Here is a 22,612-nt window from a genome sequence, read left to right as displayed (position 1 = left end):
TTGCATCTTGCCCCTAAACTCACCAAAAATACACACCATCAAGTTCCAAACACATGCAATCAGGTGTGGCAATATGGGGTGACTGTCCTAGATGGAAAATAATTCTCACATCACTAGCATTAATCAATGTCTACAACGCTAGGCCAGCCACATGTGAATGTTTTAATTGTCCTATATTGGGTATGATTGTTTCACAAGTAGTGCTTTAACAGTATGCTGGAATTAAACCAATGAAGATCATCCATAATGTCCAATAGTTAGCAATGCTGGTTTGCATTGTGCTCTCTGATACCTTATATCCTAGTAAGTCTAGAAGTTACATATCAGAAGACACCAGGTTACACAAATCTTACTGATATAATATGATATTATAATACCTGGTTAGTCTACACAGAAAGGTTGGTAAAAAGAAACATTTGTTTAACCCACACTTTATCTGTGTAGAGCCACGTGTCCTTGACCTTGAGATGAGCCTGGAACTCCCTATCCTAACTTCTGAAACCATGTCAGCTACTCAAAGGAAAATAGTGCCATCCTTGCAGAAAATATTTTTATCAGTATACAGCAACAGAAATAACATAGAAAAAGTAGGTTGTTCAGCCCATCGAGCCTGCTCTACCTTTTGTCAGCATTGGCAGCTCTATCTTTTCAATCCCACTTCCTGTCTTTTTCCCTATCTCTTAATATCCTTACACTCAAATAATTATCTGCCTCCCTTCCAGATTTGAGTGGGTCAACAAATGCAGAGACATAAAGAAGTTGATGACAAACAGATGGACAGAGTCTGACTGCGGTATCCCCCCTGGGATCTCCTTGTGGTCCCCACTTTGAAAAACTCTGCTACATCACTGTTTCTAAAAAGTTAAAACCTGCTCATCAGTAGGCAGCCCTATCACATGAAGAAAAAAATTAACTTTATCCAAGTCAGGCTGAGCATTCTTCATGAAGTCAAAATTGTGGTCCAGGAACCGACATGCCTCAGAGAGGGTGCAGAGGAGATTTACTAGAATGGTACCAGGAATGCGGGACTTCAGTCACGTGGAGAGACTAGAGAAGCTGGGGTTGTTCTCCTTACAGCAGAGAAGGTTATGGGGAGATTTAATAGAGCTATTCAAAATCATGAAGATTTTGATAGAGTAAATAAGGAGAAATTGTTTCCAGCGGCAGAAGGGATCGACAAAAGAACCAAGGACGAGATGAGGAGAAATTTTTTTATGCAGTGAGTTGTTATGATCTAGAATGCACTGCCTGAAAGGGTGCTGGCAGCAGATTCAATAATAACTTTCTAATGGGAATTGGATAAAAACTTGAAGGGGAAAAATTTGCAGGGCTATGGGGAAAGGGCAGGGGAATGGGACTAACTGGATAGCTCTTTCAAAGAGCCGGCACAGGCACGATGGGACAAATGGCCTCCATCTATGTGGTATCATTCTATGATTCTATGCAGCCCGAACCCTGGTAATTTAGCCTTAAAACCCAGGCAACTCAGTACTATTCTTATTTGCTAGTTTGTGCTGCTTGAATTTTGTGGGCCTAGAGATTTGGAATGACTTGTATTTTGCATAGTTGCCTCATTCGTGGACAAATCCCAACTTGATCAACAACTTGAGATATATGCAAATTTATGGAAACATTGTTTCAAACTTGATGTATGGATTTGAGGTTTCCACAGTGCCTATGAATACAAAATATTTGGACAATCCTATACTAAATCATGCTACAACCAGAACATGGACTGGATATATTCATCCATCAAAGAAAAAGACAACCAACAGAAAATGTAGACTGGCATAACTTTGAAAATACTAACAAATCATGCACACACAAAACACAACTGTGAGGCAATAAAAATAGATTCAAATACAAACTTCAGTATCTTTTAATTTCTGTTTTGAATTGATGTTACCCACAGCCAAATGCCCGATTAGTTACTTTAAAAAAACAGTTGCACAAATAGAAAGTTTGAAAAATGTTGGAAACATCAAGATTTATGAACTCACGCAGTGCATCGAAACACAAAGTTATGAACCACAAGTCCCAGAGAAATTCATTAACTCACCTCCCCCATTATAATTAAAATAATACGACTTTACTGAAACCTATTGACCATTGTGGTTGGTTTCGGTCTGCAAAAGCTGTTAGTACCAGGAACTGTATAAGAGTCAGAGATCAGGTTGCATCTCATGTGCAGATGTGATGAGATCATGATCATGAATTTCCTTCAGTCAGCACTTTCCTAACAAGTTTGGTTTGTTGTTTCCCATTAGAGGAAGTACTTGCAATCAGAAAACTTCTATTCACATTTTTGATGACATCTGAAGAGTCAAATAGGAAGATATCTGACTCAAAGCTTTGAACCAACATCCCACAGTCAAAACACAGATACAAATACATTAATAGTAACATTCCTCATTTAAAATCGACAGCACAAACTGCATATGTTGGAAATTGGATATAAGAACTGGAAATACACAGCAGGGCTGTCAACAGCTGTAGAAGCAAAAGACAAATTAATGTTTTGGTCATGTTGAAAACATCCATCTATCCTTCTTTTCCATTATAGATGCTCACTCACACGTTGTGTATTTCCAATTTTTTTTGTTGTTCCTCATAGGTAAGACAAAGTCATTGTTAAGTATGCATTACCCTTTAATTGAAGAATTTAGGAATTATCTACCTTCACACAAATCAGAGTTGTTAAAATAGATTACAAGCAAGTTGAATACCTATATAGCACTTTTATGCTGCACATTTTTCAGTTACTGGTCTGAGACAGCAGCTACAGTAATGGTTCCTGTCAGGCAGTACTCCATTTATACGACCTGGTTGGAACCCTAACTCCCCTGGGCAAAAAAGAACTCCTCGCACAGCTTGTCTGCCAGCAGTTAAAATTTAAATATTTAGACAGTGCAAGTGGCAGTGTTGCCATTCTTGAAACATTTAAATTAATGGTAGATAGATTTTTTTTCAAAAAAGAAAAGGTCCAACAGACTCCTGCTAGGCACTTTTTAAACCCAGTTTGACACTGCACCAAAGTCATACTCCATGTGACTTCAAAGCCAAGTGTTGTGAGACAACTTCCTCTGGGTAGTTTCACACTACTGGACTCCAGAAGTAGGTGAGGCCCTGCTCCAAATTTATGCTGCAGCTTTAGCATTAACATTAAAATTGTGGTGTAAATACAACTTTAAGCATCAAAACTTTAAAGAAATCTGCCAGTAAAAGGATAAGATGAATGCTTATTACAGTTACACAAGGGGCACAGTTACACAGAGGGGCACTCAATGTTGAAAAATAACTATCAGCATTTGCGGTCTTGTGAGATGAAAATGTAGACAAGGGTATGCCTTTACTGCAGTATTATTTTCCTGCAACAGCTAAAGAAACAGACAGAATTGAGTTAGCTCACGTGTTGAGTTCACATTACAGGAAGCTTGTCTGAAACCAAACACTTTATTTGATCCCTATGGAACATTTATCACATCTAAAACCAGTTATAAACCAATGATTGGTGTTGGCTATTGTAGAAGACAAAGAACGTGGAACATTTATTATTGCGTATCTGTTTTGAATTAAACTATAGATTGCAAAGTAATTTCAACTGATAAAATGTGATTAGTTGCTTAAAATGGTAACTTTTAGCAAGTATACTATTCTAAGAGAAAATACAGAACAAATGAGAAAGTCAGTACAATACAGGACTGTTAATAAATTCATTAGTTACCTATACAAAGAGTACAAGAGACAAACTATGTTGTTTTTAGAGCAATCATTCAAAAGAAATTATGGCAATCATACAATCATCTACTTCAGAAATAAAGAATATAGAGGAGCACTCAATGTTGAAAAATAACTATCAGCATTTGCAGTCTTGTGAGATGAAAATGTAGACAAGGGTATGCCTTTACTGCAGTATTATTTTCATTATGTTAAAAGTAAAAGACCACAACTATTCATAGAATCATAGAATCATAAAAGTTTACAACATGGAAACAGGCCCTTCGGCCCAACATGTCCATGTCGCCCAGTTTATACCACTAAGATAGTCCCAATTGCCTGCACTTGGCCCATATCAGTCTATACCCATCTTATCCATGTAACTGTCCAAATGCTTTTTAAAAGACAAAATTGTACCCACCTCTACTACTGCCTCTGGCAGCTCATTCCAGACACTCACCACCCTTTGAATGAAAAAATTGCCCCTCTGGACCCTTTTGTATCTCTCCCCTTAAATCTATGCCCCCTCGTTATAGACTCCCCTACCTCTGGGAAAAGATTTTGACTATCTACCTTATCTATGCAACCTCATTATTTTATAGACTTCTATAAGATCATCCCTAAACCTCCTACTCTCCAGGGAAAAAAGTCTCAGTCTATCCAACCTCTCCCTATAAATCAAACCATCAAGTCCCGGTAGCATCCTAGTAAATCTCTTCTGCACTCTTTCTAGTTTAATAATATCCTTTCTATAATATCCTTTCCACATCGTTCACCTGAGGAAGGAGGTAGCCTCCGAAAGCTTGTGAATTTAAAATAAAATTGCTGGACTATAACTTGGTGTTGTAAAATTGTTTACAACTTTCTATAATAGGGTGACCAGAACTGTACACAGTATTCCAAGTGTGGCCTCACTAATGTCTTGTACAACTTCAACAAGACATCCCAACTCCTGTATTCAATGTTCTGACCAATGAAACCAAGCATGCTGAATGCCTTCTTCACCACCCTATCCACCTGTGACTCCACTTTCAAGGAGCTATGAACCTGTACTCCTAGATCTCCTTGTTCTATAACTCTCCCCAACGCCCAAACTAAACTCACCACAGAAAGTCTTGTCCATTTCAAGTCTAAGTACCCTTTTAACAATGTGATAACTGTTAATTACTGCCAATCAACCTCTCTGGCACTGAAAATTAACAACAAATGTGGAGTCTCATTCCTTCAGATTTTAATTGGAGATTTTTTTAAAATTCCAATTTAAAATTTGCAAAATTGTACCAAATATCAAACAATTATGCCTTTCTAAAAGGAGAGATTTCCAGAAACATTGGGAAATAGAAAATCCTTGCTGTACATTCACCAATTATTTATCTAAACCAACTTATATTATAAATGCACGGAGGCTAACCTGAGCCTTGTGCAATAATACAACAGCCTGGCTGCAAAATAGCTGAATTCTTGGCACAGCTTTCCTGAGCCAACGAGTCATGTGTGGTCATCAGAAACCAACGCAGAGTTCTAATACTTAGGGACCAACATTTTTAATTTACTTTTAGAGGCATTGAGGCACTTTGAGCCAATCACTCTTATTATAATGCTTATTAAAGTTCTCATTTTAAAACAATTGCAGTAACACAGATTTCTCAAGACACAAAGTAGGTGATGTAAAACTTTTGACTCTTTGAACTTGAATCATCGTAGGCCCCTTTCCTTTAAAAATGTTCATGGGCAGGTATGATCTCATAATCCCATTTTTTAATATAGATATATACACAGATAAAAGATTATACCTAACCCACCAGAATCTTCACTTCCACATGTTTATGCTTTCATCTGTGTAGTCCCAAAATTTCACAGCATACTACTATATAAGTATGATAAAGTGTGAGACAATTTTTTCTAGAGTCAATGGATTATTGCTTTAATCATTTCAATTAAAATGAATTCACAGTAACATTATTGTTTTTATTGCATTTCCAATACATATATCTGCTAGGATAACTATTCTAGTTATTCCAAACTATCAAATTTTCAGGTTGCTTATAATTTAGTATTCATCTAAGTAATGTTAGTCGTCATATCTGCAGGTTCCTGAAACCATTTTGGTTGTTGCGTTTGGGCAATATATTCATCATAGTCATTATAGCAAATAAGAAAGAACTTACATTTATATAGCACTTCATTACATCTCTCAGGATGTCCCAAAGCACTTGACATACAGTCAATTACTTTGAATTCTTACTGTTGTTATGCAGGCAAACGCAGCAGCCATTTTGCCCACAAACAACAATGAGAAAAATGACTACTTAATCTAATTTTGCCAGTATTGTTTGTGGGAGGAATGTTGGTCAGGACACTGGGAGAACTACATGCTCTTAGTCAGAAAGTGCCATGGGGTCTTCAACATCAGGCAGAAGAGGCCTCAGTTTACCATGTTAGCTAAAAGAAGGCATGTCGAACAATACAGCACTCCATTAAAATGTCACCAGAGATTTTGTGTTCAAGTTCTGGAGTTAGAGTGGGAATTGAACCCCAAACTTTCTAATTTGGAGGCAAGAATGCTACCATCTGACTCAAACTGACATAATTTTTTTCTTTTATTTCTAATTTTTTTATCTCCTTTTCTTCCCAAAGGTTACTGACTCTTGCAGTTCTACAGGTGAAAGCAGCTCTCTGGTACCTCACCCTGATGGCCATGATTCATGAAACATTCTCATTACAACCAGTGAGTCTTGGCAGGCTCTTCAACTGTTACTTGCATTAAATCCGAGCCTGGTCCTGTGCTTACTTGATGCCCACAAATGGATCACTCGCTAGCAATCAGAAGAAGGAACATTGGCTGATTTTTTTCCCCTCTCCCTAGCCCAGGGGCATCGAGACCAATTATAGCACTCCATTACTCAAACTTTTTCTCTGGTTGAGATCAGTAAATTCAGCGCAGACTGGAAATCAAATCTGGGTACCTCCTTCACCAGATTGTTTCTTTACCCATTAAGTCATAAGGGGAGCTGTAACTATTTGTTTACAATTTGTCACTGTTGATTTTTTTTATTATTCGTTCATGGGATGTGAGCATCGCTGGCAAGGCCAGTATTTATTGCCCATCCCTAATTGACCTTGAGAAGATGGTGATGAGCCGCCTTCTTGAACCACTGCAGTTCGTGTGGTAAAGGTTCTCCCACAGTGCTGTTAGGTAAGGAGTTCCAGGATTTTGACCCAGCGACAATGAAGGAACGTCGATATATTTCCAAGTTGGGATGGTGTGTGAGTTGGAGGGGAACGTGCAGGTGGTGGTGTTCCCATGTGCTTGCTGCCCTTGTCCTTCTAGGTGGTAGAGGTCACGGGTTTGGGAAGAAGCCTTGGTGAGTTGCAGCAGTGCATCCTGTAGATGGTACACACTGCAGCCACAGCGCGCCAATGGTGAAGGGAGTGAATGTTTAGGGTGATGGATGGGGTACCAATCAAGCGGGCTAGTTAGTCCTGGATGGTGTCGAGCTTCTTTAGTGTTGTTGGAGCTGCGCTCATCCAGGCAAGTGGAGGGTATTCCATCACACTCCTGACTTGTGCCTTGTAGATGGTGGAAAGACTTTGGGGAGTCAGGAGGTGAGTCATTCGCCGCAGAAAACCCAGCGTCTAAGCTCCTCTTGTAGCCACAGTATTTATGTGGCTGGTCTAGTTAAGTTTCTGGTCAATGGTGACCCCCAGGATATTGATGGTGGGAGATTCAGCGATGGTAATGCCGTTGAATGTCAAGGGGAGATGGTTAGACTCTCTCTTGTTGGAGATGGTCATTGCCTGGCACTTGTCTGGCGCAAATGTTACTTGCCACTTATCAGCCCAAACCTGGATGTTGTCTAGGTCTTGGTGCATGCGGGCATGGACTGCTTCATTATCTGAGGAGTTGAGAATGGAACTGATCACTGTGCAATCATCAGCGAACATCCACATTTCTGACCTTATGAAGAATGGAAAGGTCATTGATGAAGCAGCTGAAGATGATTGGGCCTAGGACACTGCCCTGAGGAATTCCTGCAGCAATGTCCTGGGGCTGAGATGATTGGCCTCCAACAACCACTACCATCTTCCTTTGTGCTAGGTATGGCTCCAGCCACTGGAGAGTTTTCCCCTGATTCCCACTGACTTGGTGCCACACTCGGTAAGATGCTGCCTTGATATCAATGGCAGTCATTCTCACCTCACCTCTAGAATTCAGCTCTTTTGTCCATGTCTGAACCAAGGCTGTAATGAGGTCCAGAGCCGAGTGGTCCTGGAACCCAAACTGAGCATCGGTGAGCAGGTTATTGGTGAGCAAGTGCCACTTAATAGCACTATTGACGACACCTTCCATCACTTTGCTGATGATTGACAGTAGACTGATGGGGCGTTAACTTGCAATTCATAGACAGGCACAGATGGGATGCTCAGCAACATTCCTTTTTTATAAATGGGGATTGTTGATTAGAATGTTTTGCTGTGCTAAAACATTTGTTTAACATTGTTAGTTTTGGCTACAGTTAAACTTTGTGCCGTTGGTATCATTTAGAAATACCAGGGAAGATTTCCTCCCTGCAATATGTGCAATGATATCACAAATTAGTGCTTTATAAACAGGTTTACGATTTAATTACATATCCTACACAAAAGTAATCTTCCTTCACTGTTTATATATTAGCTAGAAAACAGCATTTAAATTAAATTTTACTTGAACCACTAACAATTTACTTTGCATTGAAATGCTAGAAAAGTGTTCTTGTAACATGGTTCCATGCTTTAACTACTTCTGTAGGTAGATCTACATGTGTAGATCTTTCCACTCATTTCCTGCACTGTACTGTGTCTGAGAATTGCTCCTGTGCAGGAACCCATCTTAAACAATCTTAATAAACTGCAATATTCAATATTAATATCCTTTTAAAAAAATGTTTTCACATAATTTTATTGTTTTTTTTCACCAAAAAAATGAAATTGTAATTTCATTAGACACTGATAAGCCCCAATGGATCTCCCATTTCTCACAGGTAGGATGGAATCTGGAACATGGTTGTGGTGTGTAGTTGCTAACCTGGCCTTTACAGTCAAGTATTCTCTCTGGATGGGGTTGGGGGGGGGGGGTAGACTTTTGTTTTTTTTTATTTGTTTTCACAATGTGGACAATACCGGCGAGGCTGCATTTATTACCCATCCCTATTTGCCCTGGGAAGGCGGTGGTAGGGTTTTCCTTGAATTACTGCAGTCCTTGTGGTGATAGTGTTCCCACAATGCTGTTAGGTAGGGAATTCCAGGATATTGATCCAGCAATGACGGAGGAATGGCAGTATATGTCCAAGTCAGGATGGTGTATGACTGAGAAAGGATTTCCAAATGGTTGAAATAGGCTTGTAACTTTCTGGCTCCAGACCAGAAGATCCCAGCAATCCATGACTGGCTATCTTTCTCTTTTTGTAAGGCTTTTCTTTTTTAAAGCTGTTCTGCAATTGTAATGAAGTGTGAGACTTTGAAGTGGGATGGAGTAGGGTCTCTGCTGTGTAGTGCACACATTGAATGCAGATGGAAAATATAAATTACATAAATACATTTTTGACACAGTAATTTGGAATAGCTGGATCTCAAGTTAAGCTAAATGTTGAAGCTTTATTTTCTTTTTTTCTAGGGAATTCTTGAGTGTAGCCAGTGTTGTCATATCTTTCCAATTTTCTGTCTCTGAGCCAGTATCTCCCTATCAATAACTTATGACAAACTAGGAACTCACCTATGGGTAGAAAAGGGTGCAAGTCCATTACCATATCATATTTATATACAAATTAGTATAACAATGCCACACCACTCATCTACCCACAGACCTACAGTTTTATACCAGTGGTGCCTTGTCAGTCAAACTAATAAAGTTTTATCTTAAAACTGAATACAAGTAACTTTTCAATTTTTAAATCTTTTCTTCGTAAAGCAAAATGTACCTGTATTTGGTTAAATTTAGATACTCGTACTTGTTTACAACTTTTTCAGTAAACATTAAAGTATATTTACATTATTGTTTATTATTTCATTGATAAGACTTTCCACCAATAAATTACAAACATTTTTATTTAACACTGATGTTGAAAAATCTTGTGTATTTAGATGTACATTACCGAAATACAAATATAAAATGAACAGATATATTTGCTACCTACTAACAATAAACAAAGAACAGCATTCCAATCCAGTAATCAATTATGTTTAAAATGCCTTGCTACAAACCAGATGTAGAGACTAACAGAGATAATGGATAGCTGGGAGGATGCTGGAAGATTGTAACTCAATTGTACCAATCTAATTGTACTATAAAGCCAAGCAGGAAGCCAAGCTGTTCACTGTTATTACAACCACCAATTTTCTGAATTGCAACCTTAGATCAAGAAATTTATTTTATATAATGATGTGACATTTATGTAGTCTAACAAAATCAACCCCTCCCCCCCAAAAAAATTCTATTGCCATATTATCATTTACCCTGAACAGATAGTATTTTCTCTGTCTCCTGCACTTTTTTCTCCTGAGGACTATTGAATCCCTTCCCAAGGCAAAAACAAATCCCAGTTCTATAGTTACACTATGGAAAAAGCGATGGAGAATATATTAAAAATATAAAAGAATCTGCCCTACTGGACCTCTGCCAGTGGTCCATTTTCCTCATTAAATACGAACTCCTGACATGACCTAACCATCTGCAGTTTCCGCCATGAGTTTAACTGTGACTGTATCGTAGAAGTCTTTTGGGTTTAAACACACCCACTGTGTATAGAGCAGCTCACACCCAAATGGATAAAACATAAAAACATGAGTATTCTAAACAAAATAGCCCTTGACCTTATCATTTATTTTCTACTTGTGAAGCAGACCGTAGCTCACACATCACTTTATCATGCATGAGAATGCCTTACGTAGAAAATTAAAAACCCTATTTCATGATTGGACAGAGAACATTCTCCATTTATACATCATGAGTGAGGGCATAAAGTTTGTTCTTCACACTTGTTTGCATAAAGTTTATTTAGTTGCAGAGACTAAGACCGTTTTACAGACCTTCATAATCCTATATTTGCGAGCTAAGATGTAACATTTGCCATTTTAGATGTTGAATATGAAATTTATCCTGCGTAGGCCAACATCAGTGGCTTTTGAGGCAGAGGCTACACATTATTTAAAAGAGAATTGGATTAGTATTTGAAAAGGAAGAATATGAAAGGGCACACGGCAAGGGTGACGATCCGGATTCTTTCCCCTCAGTCTGGTTCAGTAATAACTGAAGTCGAATACATTTTAAAGTTCAGCACAACTTTAATAGCAGGGTTCTTAGTCTGCAGCATTGATTTGGACTCCTGATAGAGTCCCTCTATGCTGGCAGAGCAAGAACAAAAACATACAGAAATCCACACGTTTTTATACAATCAATAGGGGTTGGAACATACTTAACGAGGGTCAACACCAATCATAAGCCGGGCACAGGTTGCCATGCGAAGTTACATTATTTCCGGCCAATCATAAACAATCCATGTGCTGACCATGTTGCCATTAGACATCAAAGGGGATACTTCCTCACCTTCCAACTTGGAATGTTCTTCCCTGTTCCTTCTGTTCCTTATCTCCCAACCTGGAATGTCTTTCAACTTTGGCTAAGCTCGTTACCTATATTGATCTGCCATAAACATGGAGACATTCAGACCAGTCCTTGAATCACATCAAAGACTCTACATTGATAAGACCATGCAAACCTGCTGACCACGCAAACATATGGCCCAGCAGGAGGGCCAGGCCACTTGTATCAATCTCAGTTACTAACTAATTAACCCTTTCTAACCATTTTGCATTCTGCTTCTTTGCCACGTAGGCATTTTAATATTTTACCGAAAACTGACCACGTAGGGATTCTCAAGGGCACAGAAGTAGGATTACAGTAGATAGCTCCAGGTAAAGAAATAGCATCATCACAGGTGCCATGGACTAAATTGCCTCCTTCTTTACTGCAATTTCTATGATTCAATGGCTATAGAAATCCTACGTAATAATAAGACTGGAGGAAGCCATACGATAGTGATGCATCACTGATAAAATTATGTCACCATCATTTTATTGCAGGTCTGCACACTTATTAATGTTATAGCATACTGTTGTCCTGTAACTGGAAACATTTGATAAAAGAGTCATTTCTGGAAATCTGACAGAAATATATCTTTGTGCTTATTCTGCCTATCTATACTTAAAAGAACTGTGGGAGAACTGTCACCACACGGACTGCAGCGGTTCAAGAAGGCGGCTCACCACCACCTTCTCAAGGGCAATTAGGGATGGGCAATAAATGCTGGCCTTGCCAGCGACGCCCACATCCCGTGAACGAATAAAAAAAAATCTTTAATGTCCAATGCTCCCGCTAGGAAAACTTTCCAAATGAATTTTAGTGAATGTTGCTGAATTTTAATAATTTCAAAATAGGAACTTGCTGCAGCATTAGCTGATGCGTAGGGCTGTGGTAAGAAAGTGCCACCAGGACACTTCGGAGGAATGTGGCAAGTCGGTTCCACTAGCCTTTCAGATCTCTGAACAACACAAGTAGCTGACACCTGTGAGGCTTGACCATTGTTTGGTACACCAACAACCCCCCCCCCCCCCCCCACAGACCCAGATAAATTGCACAACAATAACTGAACAATAACCAAAAAGTACAGCCAGAAACCCAGTAAAATGTCAAAAAATATAACAAAGGAGCTGCAGGCGTCAATAAAATCGGAAATTTTGGCAACAGGAGGAGGTTAATCAGAACTGTGCAGCCATATAAATGAATGATGCCACATAGTGGTGGAACATGGATTTGCACCTACAGTTATCCATTCACTGAGTTGCCAATTTGTACTGCATCACTGTGAGGAAAGATCAAGTTGAGACTAGTTTTTGTCCTTTAAAGGATAGATAAATAATCACATGCATTAAACCTGAAGGGTAATTACTATCACAACAGAAGCTACTGTGGTGCAGACACATTACAAAATATAAAAAAGGAATGTTCCACACCTGCAAAATAATAGGATGTTGGCAGATAAAGCAAATTACGGGAAACATAGTAATAACTAATCTTTTCTCTAACATAGATTCTTGAAAATTGTTATTTTTTAATGAAACCATTATCTTCAATTAATGCCACTTAATAATGTGCCCAACAGCTCGTCTACCACAAACTGAATTCACTGTCCCATTGCCTTTTAATGGTACAACAACTTAGTGTCACGGTTTTATGTGATGTTTTGGGGCAAGGTCTTCATGAAAAATATGTTTGTTTACAAGCACATACCACAGCGGGGTAAAATTTCTTCTATGCATTATGTCTGGCAAAATTATATAGCAGTTCTTTACAAACTAGTTAGCAGAGGAAAATTTCCCTCCATGTCAATGCAAGTGATACAAGTTATTGTGTCACTTGCATTGATACCATCAAAGTAGAAATGACCGATTGCTCCTCCTCAAAACAAAGTCTGTAAAACACTTTTCTTGAAAACGATGACATTTTAAGCGTTAACTGTGCAAAACTAATTCAATATTTCAAAATGATTTTATAATCATCAAGCTGCCGAAACGATAATTTAGGGAAAAATAAACCACCGTTTGCCCGACCTGTAAAACACGGTCATCCTTGAGTTACTTTCCCCAACAGTTTATTTTTCGCAGAATGAGAGTCCCTTCTGCATTCGGCCATCAAAAAGTCGCCTTTGTGCCAAGTCCTTTACAACTGGGCAAAATGTGTGTCCTATTACATACATGGCAAAATAATCAGCGAGGCCCAGAAGCAAACAAGGAACGAAGGTTGGAAACCTGATAGTGGAGCTGATTCTTGTACGTGCAGTTTTCTGGTTCTCGTTTGCTCTTAATGAAACATATAACTGAAAGTGCAACCTGTCTAAAGTCGTTCGGGTTCACTTTTCACACTTACCTGTTTCTTCAAGGAAACAAATCCCCAAATGTAATAATTTGCCCCAGCACCTCAACCCTTACATGACGAATCGTAAATCAACCAGGCTTCTCCATGGCAACCGGTCCAGCTGCCATTAGCAACCAGATCGAGCTCAGCAGCTGTCCTTTAGCAGAAGTTAAAACCTCTCGCGCTTTCCGACTCCCAGCCTCACAGCGGATGCAACTTTTCCTCAAAAAAAATGCCAATGACCAAAACGTACCTTCAGTGTCAAGGAGGGGGGAGTGGGGACTCGGTGAAGTCCTTTCTAATTAAATGAACGATCACACAAAGTAGGCGAAAGGACAGGCAGCGACACCAAAGGCAGCTGCAACCCGGCGATCCCCAGAAGAACTGAGCAGAGCCAACAAGAGGAACAATCGGAGAGCGCGGCCGGCGGAGCCTGACGTCAGCTGCCTGCTGGAACCGGGGCGGGTGCGCTCCACTGAATGGGCACCAGACAATTCTTCTCCTATTGACTTCCAGTACATTTGTACAATGTGCATGTTTATTCATGTGTGTACATTACAACATCCGGGAGCTATTTTTGGACTATTTTTGCAGGCCGTGTAATTCCTGCTAACTGCTCCCAAGCTTTCTTAAAAGTTGCAGTTTTCTTTTCAATATTTTCTATGATGGTATAGATTGGAGTTACTGTCTATCTTACTTTCACTATTTTGCTCAAAACAGCTAACTTGAAAAATAAAGCATCCGATTTTCTTTCGTTCAGATTTATTGGTTTACCTTTGGAGCCGTCAGACATGTGGGTCTGGGACCTCAGATTCCAATTTGACTGCAGCCCATGCTCCGGGCACAAGTGACAGGCATCAATCAATGAAGTGGGTGTGAGTGAGTTCACTTGTTGCCACTATATTGGAGTCATTGTTAGCTGAGTGCTCCATAAGTAAACAATAACAAAAACAAAGTTGTTCATTTATTACGCATCTGAGAGCTGGTAAACTGTTACAGTTCAAAGTTAGTCAAAATCAGTAATTACACAATATTGCTTTAAGTGCAAGAAATGAAGTACTGCAGATGCTGGGAATATGAAACAAAAACAGCAAATGCTGGAAACATTCAGCAGGTCAGGCAGCATCTGTGGAGAAATAAAAAAGTTAACTTTTCAGGTATAATCCTTTGTCAGTTCTGCCGAAAGTTTATACTTGAAACGTTAACTTTTGTTTCCTTTCTACACAGTTGCTGCCTAACCTGCTGAGTGTTTCCAGTATTTTTTTGTTCAGTGTTTTAAGTGTATTTATCACAAGATTACACAAAGTAAACGGGTTTTTGGCTCCACTACCCTATCTGGAAATTCATTCCCCATGTAGCTCGCAAATAATGAAAGGACAGGTGGCATAAACATGCCCATTTACGCTGGTTAAAGTTGTTTCAGGATGAAACAGCAGAGGTTGTAATAAAACTTGTAACTAAAGCTGAAAGTGTGGAACTTTCAACTTCGGCAGATGCGTAAAACTGGAGATAACGTATCGGCCCCGTTATACTTTACTCCGGCTCACTTTATCGGGTGGATGTATAACGGGCGGACGATCTGCTAGCGCCCATCTTACGCTCTGCTGAAGTTGAAAGTTCCCCACATAATATATCAATATACCATGCATTTAATCTTTTAGACCCATTCTATTATTTTGGTATTTAAATCAATAATTAGATAAATAGAATGGTAACAATTTACAAAGGCAAAAGCCTTTCAGTAACAAAGTGACTGAGTCTTCTGTCCCGAATTCCTTCACTTGTAACATTTTGAAAATCACCAGAGCAAAAAGTTAAATTAAACATCGAGGCAAGTACTGGCCAAAATATGCTATATTTTATTGAAATTTCAGGCTTTGTAATCTATTGAAATTTAAACTGTTTTATAGAATTAACAGTTCATGAAGTGCAGTGACCTTCCTCAGCAGGCAAGTAGTAAGTCTGTGATCCCCCTAACACTACTTACATATAATGTTAATTCCAGTTTCTATCATGCTGTATAAAATCACGAAATATACAAATTAGTTCTGTGGGAATGGCACTATTTTACACAGTTGTGTGCCATGTCTAACAATGTTTGTCCAACTAATTTGTCACTATAACTTACTCAGGGCTTTGTTACTTATGAGTAATTCCAGTTAACCTCACTTAAAGCCACAAGAGTTTCTATGAAACCTACAATCCTCCACAAAGCTGAACTTCTTTATCAATTAATCTCTTATTGAGACAAAAATAGTGTGTTGACCATGGGATATGACAATAATATGAGGGTAAAGAGTCAGCTTGGCTCGATCGGTGCCACACTTGCCTCTGATTCAGAAAGTTGTGTGCCCAAGACCTAAGGACGTAGTCTAGTCTATCACTTCAGTGCAGTACTGAAAGAAAACTGCATTGTCAAAAGTGATGCCTTATGGATGAGATATCAGACTGAGACCCTGGCAATGTGATCTAAAAGGATTCCATGATACTGTTTGAAGAATAGTGAATTTTGACCAGCAAAAACACATTAGTTGGTTATTTATCTCATTTACTGTTTGTGGGACCTTGGCAGTTGCAAATTGCCTGTCACCTTATGGCACAGCACATTTTGCATTTTGTGATCACTATCAAGCCAGGAGACCAACCCTAGTTCAGTGTGGAATGTAGAAGGGCAGCACCAGGCATACCTTAGAATGAGGTACAAACCTTGTGAAGCTATGACACAGGGATAACTCCATGTTAAACATCAAAAGCAGCAGCAATAGACCGAGCTAAGAGGGCCCACAATCAACAGATCAGAGCAAAGCTCTGTAGCCTTACTACATCCAGTTTCATAGTACGATACAGAACAGAAGGACGCCATTCAGTCCATCGTGCCTCTGCTGGCTCTTTGAAAGAGCTATCCAGTTAGTGCCACTCCCCTGCTCTTTCCCCACAGCCCTGTAATTTTTTCCCTTCAAGTATTTATCCAATTCCCTTTTGAAAGTTGTTATTAAATCTGCTTTCACCACCCTATCCAGATCATAACAACTCACTGCTTAAAATAATGTTTCCTCATGTCACCTCTGGTTCTTTTGTCAATCACCTTAAATCTGTGCCCTCTGATTACCGACCCTTCTGCCACGGGAAATAGTTCCTCCTTATTTACTCTATCAAAACCATTCATGACTTTGAACACCTCTATCAAATCTCCACTTAACCTTCTCTGCTGCAACAGGAACAACCCCAGCCTCTCTAGTCTTTTCACATAACTGAAGTCCCTCATCCCTGGTACCAAATCTCTTCTGCACCCTCTCCAAGGCTATGACATCCTTCCTAAAGTTGACAATGGTGATGGACAACCAGGAGAAGGAGTCTCCATGAACATCCCCATCCCCAACCATAGTGGAGCCTAGCATGAATTCAAGAGACAGGGCTGATGTGGTTGCAAGCATTTTCAGCCCAAAGTACTGAGTGGATGATCCTATTTGGCCTCTTCCTTAAGTCTCCACATCATAGATATCCGTATCCAGCCAATTTGATTCATTCCACGTGACATTAATATAATGATTGCACAACAAAGGCTATGAGCCCTAACAATTTCCAAGCTGTATTGCTGAAGACCTATGCACCAGAGCCAGCTGTTGGTTCCCCTAGTCAAGCTACACTAATACAGCAATGACATTGGCATCTACCTGAAAATATCAAAGATTGACCAGATATCTCCTATTCAAAATAAAACCCAGAACAAATCCAACCCAGCCAATTATCAATACATCAGCCGCCTCCCAATCATTGGTAAAATTATGGAAGGCGTCATCAATAGCACCATTAACTAACACCTACTCACCAATGACTTGCTCACCGATGCTCATTTTAAGTTCTGCCAGAACCACTACATATCCAGATATGTACACAAGAACCGAATACCAGAGGAGAGGTGAGAGTAGCTACCCTCAACATCAAGGTAGCATTTGACCAAGTATGGCACCGAGGAACCATATCAAAATTGAAGTCAATGAGGATTGAAGGGAAGCTGTTCCAATGGCTGGAGTCATATCTGAAGCAAAGAAAGATGTTTGTGGGTGTTGGAGGCCAGTCATCACAGCCCTAGGACATCACTACTGGAGTTCCTCAGGGAAGCATCCTCAGCCCAACCACTTCAGCTGCTCCATTAATGACCTTCCCTCCATCACAGCGTCAGAAGTGGGGCTGTTCGTTGATGATGCCACAGCGTTGAATTCCATTCACAATTCTTCTGATAATAAAAAAGTCTGCACCAGCCCAAAAGAGGGCCTAGATAAATACAGACTTGGACTGTCAACTTTCAGGTTACATTCCTACCACATAAGTACCAGGTAATGACCATCTCGAACAAGAAAAAGCCCAGCAACCTCTCTTTGACCTTCAATAGCATCATCATTGCAAAGTTCCCCACCACCAACATTTTTGGTAGTTACCATTGACCAAAAGCTGAACTGGACCAGCAATATCAACAGTATGGCTACAAAAGCAGAGCAGAGGGTGGATGCTCTGCGATGAGTGGCTCACCTCCTGACCCTTCAAAACCTCTCTAATATTTACAAGGCTCAAGTCAAGAGTGTGGTAAAATATTCACCATTTGCCTGGATGGGTGCTGCTGCAACAACACTTAAGAAGCTTAACACAATCCCTGGCAGTTCGATACATCAAAACAGTGATTGCACGTCACAAAGCAGTTAATTAGTTGTGAAGTGTTTTGGACATCCTAAGGATGTGATAAGGCACTTTATAAATGCAAGTTTGAATCATGATAATCAAATAACCAATTCATGGAAATCAATTGAAGTGGATAAATTTTCTACACAAAGTATATTACCATATTCCCAACAGCAACTGTGCTGGAAGAGAAGATGTATTCGGACCTTTGGAAGTTGAATTCTTTATGTCTACACTACAGAAGTTATGAATCAATGTTTCTCAGAGAGGACTGACTGCTTTATCATTTAAATGAAAAAAAGTGTCAAAATCATGGGTTAATTTTGACCGAAATATTTGTATTATTTCATCTGCCAGTGATTAATGCAGCCAATAGAAATTTATAGATTCATGAAACACTCAAGAAAGAAATCTACATTATGTACTTCCTCACAGGAAATATAACTTTTTCATATTTAATTTGTTTCTTACACTAGGCCACAAATACAGTTTTACTGTTGCACTTGCAAGGCAGTTAATCTACAGTATGAATACTATAATTATCGTCTGAGACATGGAACTAAAGGAACGTTATAAAATCTGCTGCTTAAGTCACATCTGTGACCTGCAAATGAGAAGCACACCTTATTCACCCAGTGCAAGGGACGTTTTGCTACTTGATCATATATGGCATAAAAGTCATAGGTACAACATTTATATCATTTAATGTGTACACCAATTTTTAAAGTAAATATGAATTTTATTCTCATGCATCAACTGTTAAGTTTTTTTAATGTCTTCATAATAAGTCACAGGTTTAAAAAAATCATATTTGTTTTGTGACTCACTGATTGAACAAGTTAATTTTGAGGTTGCCAGGAGGATAAGTAGAGAGGTGGAGTTCAGCTACAAGAAATAGGATAACAGCAGGAAGTATTTATCATTCCTGGAGCTGATGATATGTAACACAAGAAGTGCTGTAATGCACAAAAATATTACCACAGTCACTGGATTTACGCATGTGATATAAAGTCTGAATATGTGAACTCAGCTAGTTGTTTAGTTACTGTGAGAATGCATTGTTACCAGACTAAATAATAAAATAAGCTTCTTTTAGCAGTCTTAAAACAGTACCCAAATGATCACCTGTGGTACCCCTTAGGGCTATATCTTCAGTCCCCTCCCCTCTATTATCTACATACTATTCCCCAGTGATATCATTCACAAATCCAACAATGCAGTGAAATTTGGCAACTGCATCATACTCTTGTAGCTAATCAGTGGGGAAGGAAGTGAAAGTGCTGGTCCTGCACAACAATGCAACAGTCACTTGTTTGAAAACAATGGTTGGGCAGCAAATTTGCTGATAATGCAGATGATCCCTTTGCTAGACAGGAATGAAGCACAGGCAGAAAATTTGAGGGAGGAGGTGACCTTGATCACTATTGATAATGTTGTCCTTATGCTGGAGGTTGGTTGCATTTCTCCTTGCAGCATGTGGCACAACTGTAAAACTTCCTCTGTGCTGACTTTGGAGGATGCAGAGGATATTGTCCTTGATTATTGACAGGTAGGTGTGCGGGGGCCTGCAGATGGAATTGGTGCCATAACAGTGGATGCAGTCACTCCAGCTCTGGTGTCAGCTGATTTCCCTGGCATACTTTCTTTCACCTTGTACCACTTCAACTATTAGATGCTGCAAATCAGGGGCTTTAAAAGCAACTCCCATTGTCAATCTAAAATTGACTTGCCAATGGTACTGAACTCTGAAGCTTGCAATTATACATTCTAACATTCCCTGAAATGGAGTGAAAATCTATTTTCTTGGAGCACTTTAAAAGTCTCATTTTCTTCAAGGTTCTTCCTGGGGTGCTGAACTCTTGTAAATACTTTATTGATGGTCAGCTTTCTTATGATTCACAGGGTACGAGCTAAAACCAGCTAACCAGCTTACCAGCACAGAGCAAAAATAAGCTTTGTCCTGCTTATCCATCCATTAGGGGACCAGATTGCAGGGTTGACACTCACTGGAAAGAATCCCAACCCCCAATGGGTCTACCTCTCCCAGGTTCCATTAATGAGCAGGTTGGCTGGTCAGTTATCAATGTGTCATGGTGTCCTGTGAACCTGTATGGTTCAGGTATTGGATTACTGAGTCTGCCATTGACGCTTGATTGCTTTCAATGGTCTGTCACCATGCGTTTCCCCTTGGAGCCCACGTTGTCCTCAAATAGACCCTACTTACATCCCTGAAAGGAGGATGGACACTAGTTGGTCATTAAACAAGAGGAGCAGCTACAATGCCACATATGTTTGGTCTACTCAACTGTACAATAATCAGGCTGTGATTCAGATCTTTGTAATATTTAAAACTCAAAATCCAGTCACGTGATTGATGCAACATTCTGCTTAAGTCAATCTCTAAGCAAAAAAACAAAATAATCACATAAGCTTACATGAGCTTTACTTCTCTAAAACAATGTAAAAGACAGCAAAGAATATAATTTTACATAACTGTAAAGAAGTACTTTCAACCAAATTGTGTTTAAGTTAGTTGCATGATTCAGTTAGACATATCGGTTCAGAACTTGCCATCAAAATAAAAGTGAGCCTAATGGCGTTCGATGCAGGTGTGCGGTTAAATGCAGAAAACAAAAGTTCCTGTCCGAGATGCGCTGCTCCACTGTTAGCTTTGCAAAAACGGCATCTCATTGTCTGCCTCACCATTGAAATGCATTGAACAGCGTGAAGTTGCTGTATTTGTGCGGTTGAGATGAATTAAATTCGCCACTGAAAGTTATGTCAAGTCATTTCAAGTCTAAGTACCCTTTTAACCTGGTAAGTGTTAACTACTGCCAGTCATCCTCTCTGGCACTGAAAATTTAACTATTACAAGTGCGGAGTCTCATTCTTTCAGGTTTTAATTGTTATAGGAGATTTAAAAACAACATTTTTAATTACTTTTTTTTACTTTTCCTTTCTGTCTCTTTTTTCTCTCTTAATCCAATCTTTCTTTCCCTCTCTTTATTTCTATTTATGTACCTGATTTGACATTGAATTTACCCATTCTAACTTACACTTCCTTCTCAAAGAAGAAGTGCTAAAGTTTTGATACATGCTATATTCTAAAGATTTAAAGCAGCTCTTAAACTATTCAATGTCTAGAAACAAGCAGCAGAAACACAGCAATGTAGCAACACATTTTTGTATTACAATTTTGTCCCAGAGCATTGAGATACATGTCACATGATTAAATCAACAGAGCATTTTTTTAATGAAATGTGAACATAAAAGAAGAGTCATTAAGCGAAATGCTGAGGAATTAAAGCCTGTACTGCAATTCATTACTTTTAAGTTTCCCTTGCTGCGACATTTCCATCTCACACTTCCAGCAACTTGTGGCACAAAATATCATTGCGATTAAACGGGAAGGGCAAATTCTGGGCCAATAATCTTCAGAAATTACTGTACTTCCATGGAGACTATATTAAAACTGCATGCCTAGTAGCAGTACAAATATTTACACACCTGGTTTCATTTCATCGGGTTTGGCCTATTAACTTATCATTTCTGAAGAATAATTACAGTTCATAGCCTTTATGTACATTTCCACACAGACTATCTGAACAGTGCCAAAAAGGGTAAAATGATACATAAGCATTTTGGAGAGTTCTTTAATTCAAAAAACAATCCTTCTAAAGCATTATTTTTCTCATTACAATGAGGTGATAAACTTTTGATTCTGGATATTTCTATTTTATTTGGAATATACCCAGTCTTACTGATGCAAACAAACTAAGGAAAGAACATTAAAAATACATGGCCAAAATTAGATTTATATAAACTTTGTTTTTTACATTTTAAAACTTGTTTTCTTTCTACATTTATATGAAGCATTAAACAAGCACAATTTGTTCTGCAGTATTGCTTTGTTATTTTATTTCTCTTTTGAGAAGATCTCTCAAACAACAATACTGAGCTCAGCAAAATGCACTGACAATTTGAATAAATAAAGTGTAAATAAAGCAAAAGAAGAAAAGTGCTAAAGCTTTGATACATGCTATATTCTAAAGATTCAAAGCAGCTCTTAAACTATTCAATGTCTAGAAACAAGCACCACAAACACAGCAATGTAGCAACACATTTTTGTATTACAATTTTGACCCCGAGCATTGAGATACATGTCACATGATTAAATCAACGGAGCATTATTTTATGAAATGTGAACAGAAAAGAGTCATTAAGCGAAATGCTGAGGAATTAAAGCCTGTACTGCAATTTATTACTTTT

General features: G+C 38.9%; 1 protein-coding gene across 1 annotated transcript in view; it reads right to left on the bottom strand.

Annotated features, from left to right (window-relative positions):
* Positions 1–14,100, bottom strand: part of LOC137335197 (rho GTPase-activating protein 18-like) — a 120,288-nt gene extending 106,188 nt beyond the window's left edge. Inside the window, exon 1 of the mRNA XM_068000411.1 lies at positions 13,920–14,100. The gene's annotated coding sequence lies outside the window, so the exon portion shown is untranslated. The remainder of the gene's footprint in view (positions 1–13,919) is intronic.
* Between the last annotated feature and the right edge of the window lie 8,512 nt (positions 14,101–22,612).

The sequence above is a fragment of the Heptranchias perlo genome, chromosome 19, assembly GCF_035084215.1.
Source record: "Heptranchias perlo isolate sHepPer1 chromosome 19, sHepPer1.hap1, whole genome shotgun sequence".
Lineage (NCBI taxonomy): Eukaryota > Metazoa > Chordata > Chondrichthyes > Hexanchiformes > Hexanchidae > Heptranchias > Heptranchias perlo.
The sequence above is the reverse complement of the archived record's forward strand: the minus strand, read 5'-3'. Positions and strand labels throughout refer to the sequence as shown.